Below are 17,831 nucleotides of genomic sequence, written 5' to 3'. Positions count from 1 at the left end.
AAGCATGAGTGTGTCTCAGAAATCGTATTATGTATCCAGAAAACAATGTTTTATAGTTTTACTTTGTAAAAGGCACAGTGATGCCGAAACATTGGTGTTTTACCCAATACATTACTGGGAGTTTATAAACAGTGCATTCGGAAAGTATTCAGACCCCTTGACTTTTTCCAAATTTTATTACGCCTTATCTTCAAATGGATTTTTTTTTTAAATCCCTCATCAAACTACGTGCAATACCTCAAAATGACAAAGCAAAAACTGTTTTTTAGACATTTTTTTAAATATATATATACAAAAATAATAATGAAATATCATATTTACATAAGTATTCATACCCTTTGCTCAGTACTTTGTTGAAGCATCTTTGGCAGCGATTTCAGCCTTGAGACTTCTTGGGTATGATGCTACAAGCTTTGCACACCTGTATATGGGGAGTTTCTCTTATTCTTCTCTGTAGATCCTCTCAAGCTCTGTCAGGTTGGATTGGAAGGTAAACCTTCACCCAGTCTGAGGTCCTGAGTGCTCTGGAGAAGGTTTTCATCAAGGATCTCTCTGTACTTTGCTCCATTCATCTTTCTCTCGATCCTGACGACTCTCCCAGTCCCTGTCGCTGAAAAACCTATCCACAGCATGATGCTGCCATCACCATGCTTCACTGTAGGGATGGGGTCACGTTTCCACCAGACGTGACACTTGGGATTCAGTCCAAAGAGTTCAATCTTGGTTTCATCAGACCAGAGAATCTTGATTCTCATGGTCTGAGTCTTTAGGTGCCTTTAGGCAAACTCTAAGCGGGCTGTCATGTTCCTTTTACTGAGGAGTGGCTTCCGTCTGGCCACTCTGCCATAAAGGCCTGATTGGTGGAGTGCTGCAGAGATGGTTGTCCTTTTAGAAGTTTCTCCCATTTCTCCCTGACCAAGAGTCTTATTTGTTCCAAAACTTCTTCCATTTAAGAATGATGAAGTCCACTATGTTCTTGGGGACCTTCAATGCTGCAGAAATGTTTTTGTACCCTTCCCCAGATCTGTGCCTGGACACAATCCTGTCTCAGAGCTCTACGGACAATTCCTTCAACCTCTTGGCTTGGTTTTTGCTCTGACATGCACTGTCAACTGTGGGACCTTATATAGACAGGTGTGTGCCTTTCCAAATCATGTCCAATCAATTGAATTTACCACAGGTGGACTCCAATCAAGTTGTAGAAACATCTCAAGAATGATCAATAGAAACAGGATGCACTTGAGCTCAATTTCGAGTCTCATAGCAAAGCGACTGAATACCTACGTAAATAAGGTATTTCCATTATTTTCTTTTCTAAAAACCTGTTTTCGATTTGTAATTATGGGGTATTGTGTGTAGATTGCTGAGGATTTTTATTTATTTAATCAATATTAGAATAAGGTTGTAACTTAACAAAATGTGGAAAAAGTCAAGCAAGGCATGAGATTGGTTTGTCGTGTTGTGAGGCGTCACTGATTTACACCGGGTTCCGACCCCACTTCAGCTGATTTCTGCCATGGAACTTCCCCAGGATTAATATGCAGGGATTCTGCATTTGGAGATCTGGTGTTGAGCTGAGGTTGAGCTGTATACCAAGAAAGACCTGAAGGTTTTTCCGGCACAAAGGGAGTAGAACAGAGTTGAGTTTGGGGGTTGTTTTTCTGTATGTGGCCATGATAAGGGAATTTACATGTTTAAAGTAATGACTAAAGAATTCCACCCTGAAACGTATTTAACGGTGTGAAATGTATTAGAATTATAAGACTATGTGAAATGTATTAGAATCATAAGTCTACAATCCAATAATGTATGTGTGGGACAAGTTAAGAGGGAGAAATGTATGGTTGAGAAAACAGGCTGGTAGACTACACATGACCTGGTTATGGCTCTGAAAAAGCTGACAACAGGAAAAAGGGCCCTTCCAAGGCCTCTCTAATCTAGGGAGGAGAGGAACGGCAAAAAACTACCAAGGCTGGTAGAAAAGTGATGTGTGTGTGTGTGTGTGTGTGTGTGTGGAAGTTATAAAATGACTGTTTGCATTTTTGACTTCAGAACGTTCTCTGAATAAAGAACTAATCTATTGCAGACTTGGGGCTTTGTCTTCATTAACCAGGGTCTTACAAACTTCTGGGAATTGGTCAAAGCTATAGTGATGGTTGAGTTCAACCATTGGGATAAAAATTCTCGTGACAGGCCACTTCTCATGCTCTTAAAATGTTGGCGGTGTCACGAATCTCGCCGAAGATAGTGCCTCTTCCTGTTCGGGCGGCGCTCGGCGGTCGTCTAGCTGCCACCGATTCCATTTTCTGTTTCATTTAGTTTTGTCTGTTTAGTTCACCTGTTTCTTGTTTGGGTTTTGTTTTGGGCTATTTAAACCCGGTAGGCCCGCTGGCTTTTGTGCGGGTTTGTTTTTCTGTTTATGGTGTGTGAATATTATGTGGATTCCATTTTTCCGAACAGTTTCGTCCTGTTTGTTGGACTGGGTCTTTATGCTCACTTGTGTGTGTGGCTTGACCGTCACTCTGTTTTTGGAAATAAAAGATCCACATCTTTGAACTACCCTGCTCTCTGCGCCTGACTCCTCCACCCACTACTTCTAGAAGCCGTTACAGAAGCCCGCACCCACCATGTAGTCAGCAGGAGCAGCGACCACCCCTCTTCCATCGATGGAGGAGCACGTCCTCCATCACACAGCCGTCCTCCATCGGATCGGTTCGGCGATGGACCTGATGATGGAGAGGATGCAGCGATGGGAGAGGAGTGGTCTCCCGACATCCACCCCAGCTCCCCCACAGACGACGCAACCCACTCCTCCTCCGGTGGCGTCCGTTCCCAGTGTGTTGCGTCTCGCGCCCCCGAGGGAGTACGATGGAGCGGCGGCTGGGTGCCAGGTTTTTTTTGCTCCAGTTTGAGCTCTACCTGGCTACCATTCGTCCGACTCCCTCGGGTGAAGAGAGTGTGAGCCTCCTCGTCTCCTGCTTGACGGGTAGAGCCCTGGAATGGGCCAACGCTGTGTGGAACGGCCCAGACTCTGCTCGGGACCACTTCCCGGAGTTCACCCGCCAATTTCGGGCCGTGTTCGACCACCCTCCTGAGGGCCGAGCGGCGGGTGAGCGACTGTTTCACCTCAGACAGGATACGAGGAGTGCGCAAGACTTTGCCTTGGAGTTCCGGACCTTGGCTGCTGGTGCGGGGTGGAATGACAGGGCCCTGATGGACCACTACCGGTGCAGCCTCCGAGAGGACGTCCGCAGGGAGCTAGCTTATCGGGACACCACACTCTCCCTCGACGAGCTCATAGACTTGTTGATCCGGCTGGACAACCTGCTAGCAGCCCGTGGGCGTTCAGAGGGGGTCCTGTCAGTTCCACCTCCCAGCCCTCCTGCTCCAACTCCGATGGAGTTGGGAGGAGCTGCATCGAGGAGGACCGGAGGAGGAGGCTCCTCCTGCACCTACTGCGGGCGGAGAGGACACACTTCGGACCGGTGCTGGAGGAGTCCGTCTGGGAGACGAGATGGCAGGCGGAACACTTCTCGGCCACCCCAGGTGAATAAGCACCAAACTCACCCAGAGCACCCTGTTGGTCACATGTTTTTATTTATTTTTTCCCTGTGTTTTTTCCCTCTCTCCAGCATAAGGCACTAGTCGATTCAGGCGCAGCTTGGAGTTTTATGGATCGTGGACTCGCCCGTAGGTTGGGGATTCCGTTGGTGCCGATAGAACCACCCTTCCCCGTGCACTCCTTAGATAGCCGACCGTTAGGGTCAGGGCTGGTCAGGGAGGCCAATAAATAAATAAATAATACATTTAGAACAAAGGACGTCAAGGACAACTAAAATCATAACAGCAATGCCAACTGTATATGTTTATGTGCATGTCTGGCACTATTACATGTACGTGTGTGTTTTTGTATGTGTTTATTTGAATGAGAGTGTGTGTATATACATGTGTACAAACACCTGCACGGCATCAGCCTCAGGCAAACCGGCATTAGTTGTGAAAACACTGCCACTTAGTGTCATTCAAATGTACTTTTTATTATATTTTATTCAGACTTTTTGTATTTATTTTTTGTAACTTCTATCTTTTCATTCTATCTCTCACACAGCAACTCCACTCCCACTTGTCTCCAATTCCATATCCCAACCCTCAGCTTCCCTAAGCCCATCCCATCTATCTGCTGGCCTCCCACTTCGGGTTTCTACGCAACACATATCTTTCAACTATGCTGTGATGTTTAACGTACAATTTCAATCTATCTAATCGAATAGAATCCACAGATTGCGAGATGAAGATAAATACTTTTACTAAGAGTATTAGTATATTAGTAATTGACTGACCCAGTCTCTCCAGATCTCCTAACAGTACTATTTCTAGGGTCAATTTTAGTTCAATGCTATGCATTTTCAGCCATTCCTGAACCTGAGACCAGAAAAAGGCTACCTGAGGGCAATACCAAAATAAATGGTCTATTGATTCTGTATCCTCACAACAAAATCTGCAGATCTTCGATGATTTTATGCTCCAAATATTCACCATTTTGTTGGTGGCAAGAATTCTATATAATAATTTTAGCTGAAAAGCACAAAGTCTTGAATCTTGCGTTGTTTTATATATCAACTCATACACCCTGTACCATGGAATCGGTACATCAACAATCTCTTCCCAACTATTTTTGCAATCTGTATGGCACAGTTGTCAACATAATGGTCCTAAAATGAAACTGGTATACTTTCCTATTTATGCTATTTTTATTCCTCCGCCAGTTTTGATCCTTAATATTGGGCAGACAGACCAGTTCCCTACCTTCTCCCGCTGCCACCTACCTCCATTTTTGGGGTAATGCTGTAATCATTTGGTTGTACTCTTGGAGTGAGCAGACCTTCCCGTACAATTCTGATAACTCCATGAAGGACATAACTCTACCATTCTAATTTACAATATCATTGAAGAACAAAATACCCTTTTCAAACATCTTTCCCATAAATACATGTATTTTATCAACCAGCACATTTGAGATCAGCCACAGTTGTAATATTTGTTCTATCTTTTCAGGTGGATGAAATTGAAATTGTGGCCAGCTCTGCAATGCTTGTTTGAAAAAGAAGGATACCTTGAAAAAAAGTATAATTTTCAATTAATCGAAAATGAGACATTGCAATCTGCACAAAGGCAAAAAGGCCATTTTAAAACTTAAGATTTTTTTAGTAATCTACTTGAGAACAATTTAGGGTTCAAATTAAACTTTTGAATGAGTGAAGCTTTTAAGAGAGGTTTAGTGCTTTCATATTTAATAATCTCAACCCACCCAATTCATTTTCATTATATAGATAGGCACATTTTATTTTGTCTGGTTTAGCATCCCAGATCAAGCTAAATATTTTTTGCTCATATGATTTGAAAAATGAATCATCAGGAGTAGGCAGCACCGTAAGTAAGTGAGTAAACTGAGATATGACTAAGGAGTTAAATCAGGGCAATTTTTCCATAAATAGACAGGTGTTTACCTCTCCATGGTTGCAGGATCTTGCAGTTTTCTATTGAAATTCATTGTGGAGAGCTTATATCTTTTGTGATATGAATACCAAGTATGTCCACTTCACCGTCAGCCTATTTTATAAGTAAACTGCAGGTTAATGTAAAAGTTGTATTTTTAAGGATCCAATACGTAATATTGTACACTTATCATAATTAGGTTTTAGTCCAGAGAGTACAGAAAAGTTATCTAGATCTTCAATAAGACATTGCAGGGATCTAGTTTACGGACTTAATATAAAACTTGAGTCATCGGCATACATGGACACCTTTGTTTTTAAGCCTTGGATTTCTAATCCTAAAATGTTGTTATTGGATCTGATTTTAATAGCTAGCATTCCAATGGCCATTACGAATAGATATGGTGACAGCGGACACCCTTGTTTAACTCCTCTTGACAATTCAAAACTCTCTGAGAAGTAGCCGTTATTTACTATTTTACACCTGGGGTTGCTAAACATAATTTTTACCCGTTTTATAAGAGAATTACCGAAATTGAAAAAATCCAGGCATTTATAAATAAAATCCAGTCTTACTTCATCAAATGCCTTTTAAAAATCAGCTATAAATACCATTCCTGGCTTCTTATATGTTTCATGATGTTCTATTATTTCTAGTAGTTGTCATATATTATCTCCAATGTATCGTCCATGTAAAAAGCCTGTCTGGTCAGGATGAACAATACCTGGTAAAACCCTTTTATTTCTGATTGCTATGCATTTTGCTCATATTTTTGCATTACAACATTGAAGTGTAAGGGGTCTCCAGTTTTTTAGATAGACTGGGTCTTTATATTTGCCATCTGGGTCTTGTTTTAATAATCGAGAAATCAGACCTTCCTGCTGAGTACCTGACAGACTACCATTTCTATAGGAGTAGTTAAAACATTCTAACAATGGAGCTTTTAGTATATCAAATAATACTTGATATACCTCTACCGTTATGCTATTAAGCCCTGGAGTTTTCCAAACTGAAAGTATTTAATAGCCTCAAAAAGTTATTCCTCTGTAATTTGGTCTTCGCACTGATTTTTCTGTACATTTGTTAATTTTCAAATTTTTATATTATTTGAATATAATTCCTTACCATAATCTTCATTCAGTGGGAAAGGATGAGACGGAAAAGAGAATATCTGCCTAAAATAATTAGCTTCCTCTTTTAAAATATAATTCAGAGAATCATAGATGACTCCGTCTTCAGTAACGAGTTTCTGCAAATTATTTTTGTTAGCGTTCCTGTATTGGAGATAAAGGAAGAATTTTGTGCATTTTTCTCCATATTCCATCCAGTTTGCTTTATTTTTGTAATAGATTACATTAGATTGTTCTTTAACTAGTTCCACAAGTTCTTTTTGTTTTCCCTCTAACTTATTTTGTATCTCTGTAGTATCGTTTTTATTGCTATCTACCTGTACTATTAGTTCATTGATTTCCCTTGTTAGTCTTGCCTCTTTAGCCATAAACTGCTTTTTTATTATTGATGAATATTGAATTGAATGACCCCTGAAGGTACATTTATCCCAAACAATAAGGGAATTTTCTGAACCTTTATTTTACTGGAAAAATTCAGTTATAAATGATTTTGTCTTAGTTAAAAATAAGTTGTCCTCCAGTAAACTTTGATTAAATTTCCAAATATCCCTGTCCATGTGGAAAATCAATAAGAGTTATGTGAATGCCAATTAGATGATGATCTGATCGCATTCTGTCTCCTATTAAAACTTTTTTAAGCTTTGATGCAAGAGAGAAATAGACAAGAAAGTAGTCAAGACGACTAGCTTGATTAAGTATATCTCACTAGGTCAGGGTTTTTTAGTCTCCGAATATCCACTATTTCTAATGTGTCCATATATGTGATTTCCTTAAGGGCACGGTAATGATAGTTGGTAGAGTGATTATCTTTACGGTCCATTGAGGTACTTAAAAACCTGTTACGGAGTTGGTTCCTGGACAGGAACCAAATCAGCGTAAATTTCAGAGCGCCACCTATAGTACTCGATAAAACTCAAACTTTCATTAAAACACACACGCAACATACTCAATTAAAGCTACACTCGTTGTGAATCTAGCCAACATGTCAGATTTGTAAAATGCTTTTCGGCGAAAGCATGAGAAGCTATTATCTGATAGCATGCACCCCCCAAAATACCTGAACGAAACCTAAACAATAGATTTTGCGGTAGCCGGCGCTACACAAAACGCAGAAATAAAATATAAAACATTCATTACCTTTGACGAGCTTCTTTGTTGGCACTCCTATATGTCCCATAAACATCACAATTGGGTCTTTTTCCCGATTAAATCCATCATTGTATCCCCAAAATGTCATTTTATGAAGGCCGGTCTGATCCAGGAAAAATCACCTTTACGAGACGCAACGTCACTTTTTACAATTGAAAAAGTTGCCTATAAACTTTTACAAATCACTTCAAACTACTTTTGTAAACCAACTTTAGGTATTAATAAACGTTAATAATCGATCAAATTGATTACGGGGCGATCTGTATTCGATAGCAGCAAGTCTTCGTCCATTTTTTCACTTCCATAACGTCCTCCGGTGCACCCCAAGACAGGAAGTGCCTATACGTCATCTCACCAAGGATAAACCAGCCATGAAATGCCAGTACTGGCGACATCGTGCGGAAGCTGTAGGCATTGTAATCGGAACCTCATCTATTTTCTATCGCCTTAGACAATACATTGACTGGCGGATGAATATTTTTTCGTGTTTTTGGTGAACAGTTTTCCCTGGGATTTTTACTCCTAAACTCGTTCTGTTATAGCCACAGACACGATTTAACCAGTTTTAGAGACTTCAGAGTGTTTTCTATACACACATACTTATCATATGCATATATTATATTCCTGGCATGAGTAGCAGGACGTTGAAATGTTGCGCGATTTTTTACAAAAAGCTGCGAAAATTCGCATCATCCCTAACAGGTTTTAACACTGTGTTATAGTCTTCTGCCATAATCTGTAAATTCAACAAATTGGTTTAAACGTTTTCGAAGAAGTGTGGATCATCCTGATTTGGACCATATAGATTAATGAGCCAAATCTCTTTTTCATCCACTTTCATATTTAAAAGGATCCACCTTCCTTGCGAATCATTCCTGACTATTTAAAAAATTCAGATAAAAATATTTGTTAATTAATATCATCACACCATTTGAGTTCCTTCGTCCACGACAGAAAATTATTTCACCACCCCATTCCTTTTTCTACGCAACTTCATCTAAGGATGTAGAGTGAGTTTCCTGTAAACAGTGTATGTTATATTCCATTTCTAATAAGCCATGTACAGTGTAGCCTAGTGGTTAGAGTGTTGGACTAGTAACCGAAAGGTTGCAAGTTTAAATCCCCGAGCTGACAAGGTACAAATCTGTCGTTCTGCCCCTGAACAACCCACTGTTCCTAGGCCATCATTTGAAAATAAGAATTTGTTCTTAACTGACTTGCCTAGTAAAATAAAAAAAGGTTGATCTTCTTTTTTTATGATCTGCTAAACCGTTACAATTATAACTGGCTATACTTATTTCACCCCTTACCATAACTAGATACAATTCTCAGTCTAAATGGACCATTATTAGTGTTTGTAAAGTTACTGCCATCAGAGGAATTATGAAGGTCAAAACTAGAGCTTTCAAATGTCTGATATTTAGAATTCAAGAAATAGGTTCTAGCAATATTTGTTTCATTCCCTTGCCTGTTTGCCTGTCAATGCCACAGATGTTAGAAAATTGAGACAAGATATTATGTGTGTAGCAAATCTGAGTAGGTTGATGTGTATGATATTGGATGTGATATAGTGAGAGGTACAATGTCTGTATAAGAGTAAGACTATAATGTGTGATGTCCAAATAAATAATAACTCTGCCAATTTGCATGGTTGAGTTTCTGTGTGTAACACGTAGTGCATATAGCCTTAATATTCATGATGATAATTGTAATCCATATCGTATCACCATCATAGTTGCATCATAATTACCTTTAACATCATTGAAAAACACATCCCAGCATTTCCATAGCAATTGACGTTTCACATGATCATGAAAGAGACATTGCATTACTCTAGAGATGGCTTCACTACAGTACTAATGTATTCCATACAATATGTTATTATTCCCAATGCCCCTATTCTGATATCTTCCCCCTTGCTTGTTGTAAACGTATATAAACTTGTAGACAAATACATAAAAAAGATAGACAAACAATAATCACATTAAATTATAAAACAGTTCTCGACAATAGAGGGAGAGAAGAGAAGAGAAAAGAGAGTGTGAGAGAAGAGAGCCAGATCAGGTGTGTGTGTGTAACGGTTTTCGTCTTCCTCTTCTGAGGAGGAGTAGGAAGGATCGGACCAATGCGCGGCATGGTAAGTGTCCATAATATAATTTTAATGAAATATAACTAACACAGAAAACAAAAGAATAAGAGAATAAATGGAAACCGACACAGTCCCGTATGGAGCAAACACTGACAGGGAAAATAATCACCCACAACAAACATGGGGAAAACAGGCTATCTAAGTATGATTCTCAATCAGAGACAACGATCGACAGCTGCCTCTGATTGAGAACCATACCAGGCCAAACACAGAAATACAACATAGAAAAAAGAACATAGACTACCCACCCCAACTCACGCCCTGACCAAACTAACACAAAGACATAAAAACGGAAAAAACATCCCCCCCAAAAGGTGCGGACTCCGGCCGCAAAACCTGAACCTATAGGGGAGGGTCTGGGTGGGAGTCTGTCCGCGGTGGCGGCTCTGGCGCGGGACGTGGACCCCACTCCACCATAGTCTTGGCCCTCTTAAGCGGCGCCTTTGGAGCGGCGACCCTCTCCGCCGACCTCGTACTGGGAACCCTAACAGCGGGCCCGAATAGACGGGAGACGCCAGGCATGAGACTCTGGCAGCACCGTAGTGAAGGGCGACTCCGGCAGCGCCGTAGTGAAGGGCGGCTCCGGCAGCTCCTGACTGACGGGCGGCTCTGGCAGCTCCTGACTGACGGACGGCTCTGTCAGCTCCTGACTGACGGGCGGCTCTGGCAGCTCCTGACTGACGGGTGGCTCTGGCAGCTCCTGACTGACGGACACCTCTGTCAGCTCCTGACTGACGGGCGGCTCTGGCAGCTCCTGACAGACAGGCGGCTCTGGCAGCTCCTGACAGACGGGCGGATCTGGGAGATCAGGACAGACGGACGGCTCTGGCAGCTCAGGACAGACAGGCGGCTCTGGCAACTCCGGACTGACGGGTGGCTCTGGCCTGGAGAGAGAACCTGGAAGGAGGAGACGGAGAGACAGCCTGGTGCGTGGGGCTGCCACAGGACCCACCAGGCTGGGGAGACCTACAGGAGGCCTGGTGTGTGGAGGAGGCACCGGATGGACCGGGCTGTGGGAGAGCACTGAAGCTCTGGTGCGCAGCCTTGGCACCACTCCTCCAGGCTGGATGACCACTTTAGCCCGGACCTTCCAGAGTGCAGGCACAGGTTGAACTGAGCTGTGGGTGAGCACTGGAGATATGGTGCATACTACTCGCACCTCTCCCTTAGGCTCAATGCCCACATTCGCCCGGCACGGGCAGAGCGCAGGCATAGGACGCACTGCACCCTCCCAGCGCATGGAAAATAATCACCCACAATCAAAATGGGGAAAACAGGCTACCTAAGTATGATTCTCAATCAGAGACAATGATCGACAGCTACCTCTGATTGAGAACCATACCAAGACAAACACAGAAATACAACATAGAAAAAAGAACATAGACTACCCACCCCAACTCACGCCCTGACCAAACTAACACAAAGACGTAAAAAAAGGAACTAAGGTCAGAACGTGACAGTGTGTGTATGTATAAGTCCGTATGTGTAAGCAAGCATGTAATTGAGTACGTGTGTGTTCATATCCATTTTATAATATTCAGATATTTTTTACAGTTCCCATACCTTCTTTTTTTTTGTAACCTGAAGTCCCTGTAGAATTTAGTACAGCCACGGTGTAATGGAGCTGTCTCGGAATAGCTGTCCATCAATAAAGAGTTTGTCCACAATGAAGAGGAATATTGGGACACGGACACAGAAAGGTTGATTTCTGAGAAGGAATGGAGGGTAAAAAAGAGGAAGAAGAGGTCTAACAGAATGAGGCTTTGAATTTCAGGAAGAGGTCAATAAAAATGGAGATGTGGTATCGAAGAAGATTGGTGTCAAGTGCAAAACAGAGTAAACCCTGCACCCGACCTAGTTTTGTAGGGGAAATGGAAGTGAATGAGGGCGAGTTAAGTGAGGTGAAAGGTGTGGTGAAGAGCTCGGAGCCTGAGCCTGGCAGCAATGGACATGATAAAGAAGAATCTGGTCCAGTAGTAGTGACATTTTTGGAGAAAGTGGATCCTTGCCTTTTGGTGGATCCATTTGTGGTTTCATGGTGGGTGGGAAAGGAGTTGTGTGTACTTGAATCAGTGAAGGTAACCTGTAGTGGACTTTTGATATTTGTTTGTTTTTCTTCTGACCAGAGGGAGCAGGCGCTCCATGTCACAGAACTTGGGTTAAGATCAAATCAAATCAAATCAAATCAAATTTTATTTGTCACATACACATGGTTAGCAGATGTTAATGCGAGTGTAGCGAAATGCTTGTGCTTCTAGTTCCGACAATGCAGTAATAACCAACAAGTAATCTAACTAACAATTCCAAAACTGTCTTATACACAGTGTAAGGGGATAAAGAATATGTACATAAGGATATATGAATGAGTGATGGTGCAGAGCAGCATAGGCAAGATACAGTAGATGGTATCGAGTACAGTATATACATATGAGATGAGTATGTAAACAAAGTGGCATAGTTAAAGTGGCTAGTGATACATGTATTACATAAGGATGCAGTCGATGATATGGAGTACAGTATATACGTATGCATATGAGATGAATAATGTAGGGTATGTAACATTATATAAGGTAGCATTGTTTAAAGTGGCTAGTGATATATTTACATCATTTCCCATCAATTCCCATTATTAAAGTGGCTGGAGTTGAGTCAGTGTCAGTGTGTTGGCAGCAGCCACTCAATGTTAGTGGTGGCTGTTTAACAGTCTGATGGCCTTGAGATAGAAGCTGTTTTTCAGTCTCTCGGTCCCAGCTTTGATGCACCTGTACTGACCTCGCCTTCTGGATGATAGCGGGGTGAACAGGCAGTGGCTCGGGTGGTTGATGTCCTTGATGATCTTTATGGCCTTCCTGTAACATCGGGTGGTGTAGGTGTCCTGGAGGGCAGGTAGTTTGCCCCCGGTGATGCGTTGTGCAGACCTCACTACCCTCTGGAGAGCCTTACGGTTGAGGGCGGAGCAGTTGCCGTACCAGGCGGTGATACAGCCCGCCAGGATGCTCTCGATTGTGCATCTGTAGAAGTTTGTGAGTGCTTTTGGTGACAAGCCGAATTTCTTCAGCCTCCTGAGGTTGAAGAGGCGCTGCTGCGCCTTCTTCACGATGCTGTCTGTGTGAGTGGACCAATTCAGTTTGTCTGTGATGTGTATGCCGAGGAACTTAAAACTTGCTACCCTCTCCACTACTGTTCCATCGATGTGGATAGGGGGTGTTCCCTCTGCTGTTTCCTGAAGTCCACAATCATCTCCTTAGTTTTGTTGACGTTGAGTGTGAGGTTATTTTCCTGACACCACACTCCGAGGGCCCTCACCTCCTCCCTGTAGGCCGTCTCGTCGTTGTTGGTAATCAAGCCTACCACTGTTGTGTCGTCCGCAAACTTGATGATTGAGTTGGAGGCGTGCGTGGCCACGCAGTCGTGGGTGAACAGGGAGTACAGGAGAGGGCTCAGAACGCACCCTTGTGGGGCCCCAGTGTTGAGGATCAGCGGGGAGGAGATGTTGTTGCCTACCCTCACCACCTGGGGGCGGCCCGTCAGGAAGTCCAGTACCCAGTTGCACAGGGCGGGGTCGAGACCCAGGGTCTCGAGCTTGATGACGAGCTTGGAGGGTACTATGGTGTTGAATGCCGAGCTGTAGTCGATGAACAGCATTCTCACATCGGTATTCCTCTTGTCCAGATGGGTTAGGGCAGTGTGCAGTGTGGTTGAGATTGCATCGTCTGTGGACCTATTTGGGCAGTAAGCAAATTGGAGTGGGTCTAGGGTGTCAGGTAGGGTGGAGGTGATATGGTCCTTGACTAGTCTCTCAAAGCACTTCATGATGACGGAAGTGAGTGCTACGGGGCGGTAGTCGTTTAGCTCAGTTACCTTAGCTTTCTTGGGAACAGGAACAATGGTGGCCCTCTTGAAGCATGTGGGAACAGCAGACTGGTATAGGGATTGATTGAATATGTCCGTAAACACACCGGCCAGCTGGTCTGCGCATGCTCTGAGGGCGCGGCTGGGGATGCCGTCTGGGCCTGCAGCCTTGCGAGGGTTAACACGTTTAAATGTCTTACACACCTCGGCTGCAGTGAAGGAGAGACCGCATGTTTTCGATGCAGGCCGTGTCAGTGGCACTGTATTGTCCTCAAAGCGGGCAAAAAAGTTATTTCGTCTGCCTGGGAGCAAGACATCCTGGTCCGTGACTGGGCTGGATTTCTTCCTGTAGTCCGTGATTGACTGTAGACCCTGCCACATGCCTCTTGTGTCTGAGCCGTTGAATTGAGATTCTACTTTGTCTCTGTACTGACGCTTAGCTTGTTTGATAGCCTTGCGGAGGGAATAGCTGCACTGTTTGTATTCGGTCATGTTACCAGACACCTTGCCCTGATTAAAAGCAGTGGTTCGCGCTTTCAGTTTCACGCGAATGCTGCCATCAATCCACGGTTTCTGGTTAGGGAATGTTTTAATCGTTGCTATGGGAACGACATCTTCAACGCACGTTCTAATGAACTCGCACACCGAATCAGCGTATTCGTCAATGTTGTTATCTGACGCAATACGAAACATATCCCAGTCCACGTGATGGAAGCAGTCTTGGAGTGTGGAGTCAGCTTGGTCGGACCAGCGTTGGACAGACCTCAGCGTGGGAGCCTCTTGTTTTAGTTTCTGTCTGTAGGCAGGGATCAACAAAATGGAGTCGTGGTCAGCTTTTCCGAAAGGGGGGCGGGGCAGGGCCTTATATGCGTCGCGGAAGTTAGAGTAACAATGATCGAAGGTCTTTCCACCCCTGGTTGCGCAATCGATATGCTGAAAAAATTTAGGGAGTCTTGTTTTCAGATTAGCCTTGTTAAAATCCCCAGCTACAATGAATGCAGCCTCCGGATAAATGGTTTACAGTTTGCAAAGAGTTAAATAAAGTTCGTTCAGAGCCATCGATGTGTCTGCTTGGGGGGGGATATATACGGCTGTGATTATAATCGAAGAGAATTCTCTTGGTAGATAATGCGGTCTACATTTGATTGTGATGAATTCTAAATCAGGTGAACAGAAGGATTTGAGTTCCTGTATGTTTCTTTCATCACACCATGTCTCGTTGGCCATAAGGCATACGCCCCCGCCCCTCTTCTTACCAGAAAGATGTTTGTTTCTGTCGGCGCGATGCGTGGAGAAACCCGCTGGCTGCACCGCCTCGGATAGCGTCTCTCCAGTGAGCCATGTTTCCGTGAAGCAAAGAACGTTACAGTCTCTGATGTCCCTCTGGAATGCTACCCTTGCTCGGATTTCATCAACCTTGTTGTCAAGAGACTGGACATTGGCAAGAAGAATGCTAGGGAGTGGTGCACGGTGTGCCCGTCTCCGGAGTCTGACGAGAAGACTCGTTTCCCTCTTTTTCGGAGTCGTTTTTTTGGGTCGCTGCATGGGATCCACTCCGTTGTCCTGTTTGTAAGGCAGAACACAGGATCCGCGTCGCGAAAAACATATTCTTGGTCGTACTGATGGTGATTTGACGCTGATCTTATATTCAGTAGTTCTTCTCGACTGTATGTAATGAAACCTAAGATGACCTGGGGTACTAATGTAAGAAATAACACGTAAAAAAACAAAAAACTGCATAGTTTCCTAGGAACGCGAAGCGAGGCGGCCATCTCTGTTATCTGCTTTGCTCTTAGGAACATGGCACCATTGAAAGGAGTGATTTCTGCGGTATAGTTAAGTGTGGAGGTGGAGTAATTGAAGTTGAAGATTCCTGGAGTTTGTGATGCCCACTGTTTGGTGTGACGCAGACCTGGTGGTGAGTGTGGTGAAACAGAGGAGTCACTGTCAGTCCTTTTTGAGTTTTGAATCCTAACATGACTTTGTCGGGTAAGACTGATTCAAAACTCAAAAAGGACTGACAGTGACTCCTCTGTTTCACCACACTAACAGTTATTCTGATATCAGTTATCCTGTTTGAGCTTTTTGCAGAATCCACTGCTCTGTTTCAGGTGCAACGTTTATGGTCATGTCGCAGCAGTTTGTAGGAGGGAGATTCCAAGATGTGGGAAGGGTGCAGCAGGGCATGGGATAGAGGATTGTAACCCTCCCAGGATTGTAACCCTCCCATTGTAACCCTCCTATGTGTGTGTCATCTGTAGGGGTGCCCATGTTGCTGGGGATCAGAAGTGTCCGGTGCGAGAGAGGCAGGTTGAGGTGGCTAGAGTCAGAGTTGTGAAGAAAGTGCCGTATGCTGTGGCAGTGAAGAAAGTAGAGGAAGATGGGTCAAGGGGGAGGGATCCCGAGAGGATCCCTGTGAGTAGTAGATCTGTGTCAGCACAGAGGGAGAGGTCAATGAGTGATATATGCTTCAGTAAGGTTGGCTTCTTAGCATTCATAGCAATGGTTATCCACTATACCACATAAATGGAACGTAAATCACAGAAAATAGATGTGGTGGCATCTGCAGAGAAGTATTTGGGTGTATAAGATTTGACTTCAGAGAAGCTACAGTGTGTGTTTTGTGGTGGTGTCCCATCCTCCCAGGCCGTTGGCATGGTGCAGGAGTAGATAGGATCAAAGTAGTGGAATGGGGTAGTGGGTTTTTAATTGAGTGTAGGGTTAGTTGGAAGGGTGTTTTCCTTTTCCCCCATTTTGTATCACAAAGTATAATGGATTTATATTATAGTCCAGTTTGGGGAGGTAATGCAACATATTGGATGACAACCTCCATTAAACTTGGAGGTTTAAAAGAAGAAGAAGAAGTAGCAAAATGGTCTTCACCAGGCTTCCTGTTTTCAGGAAGCCTGGTCTGCAAAAAGGCTAATTCAGTGTAAACGTCTAATCAGATAAGTAATGTTGGTGTCATAAACATAATCCAATACCTGCAGGTAGTCTAAGGTTTTAATGAATTTCTTTTGAAGTGCATTTTAAGTGAACTGATTAACCCTTACTCAGAACTCTGAGGGAACCTCTTTAGGAGAAGCACATGCCACACATTTCTGTCTTTATGTCTCAACTATCCTCATATAAATACAATTCTGCAGACTCAGAACATAATCTATTGTAAGGCCCTCACCTTGGTGAAGTGATTATGTGGAATCTCATGACATTCACAGTGACTGCAGCTACAATGAGTGAAAACTATTGACAGAAAATGAAAACTATTCAGCAATTAGCATCTGTCTAAGTCGGGGATTCCTCTTCTTTTTTCTACTACAGATTATTATCACTTATTCGTAACGTGGGTTTGAAATCACGTCTCTTGCGCAGGCTCATTGTGAAAACTATCTAGGTACAGTAAAACCCATTTTCCAACCCTGTCACTTCAGTGCTTTTCTCTATGATACATGTGTTATCTGGCTGCTGATGAGTGGATGAGCTTACCGCTATTCTCAAAAATAAACAATGCTTTGTGCTATGCTGTTTGTTTCCCGTAAGCTTCCTGATCTGCTCCATTAAATCATAGGGGTAGTAGGCTACTGTCACCCTATCTTTGTTTTACTGAAAATGTACGGTATGTATCATTTTTGAATGTCTGGTTAAAATAGTAATATTACATAGTCTTATGTATTATTTGTCAGTAAGACCAGTGGGCTGGCCTGCAGTTTGCAATGTTAAACTTTACATTGAGTTGTGTGGTGTTCGCATTTTATTGCACACAACCATCACGTGTAGATAATGCCACCAACATATTTTCCCTAAGGGGACAATAAAGTCAGTAAACACTACAATATTTCACAAGCTGCACTGTGAGACTATTCTATGTATCGTAACTAATCTACAGACATAGACAGAAATTACATTTGTCTTCCCTACAGACACACAATACAGTGTCACTATAGTTACTTGAGGGAGTTAAAGCTGCATGTATTTGATTGCAGACAAAGGAAATGAACTTGTGTAAGCCTACCCTAGCCTGGAGGATAAAAGAAAATGCTGAAACAGTCAAGATA

This window comes from Oncorhynchus tshawytscha, linkage group LG11 (genome assembly GCF_018296145.1).
Source record: "Oncorhynchus tshawytscha isolate Ot180627B linkage group LG11, Otsh_v2.0, whole genome shotgun sequence".
NCBI lineage: Eukaryota > Metazoa > Chordata > Actinopteri > Salmoniformes > Salmonidae > Oncorhynchus > Oncorhynchus tshawytscha.
Note: the sequence above shows the minus strand (reverse complement) of the source record.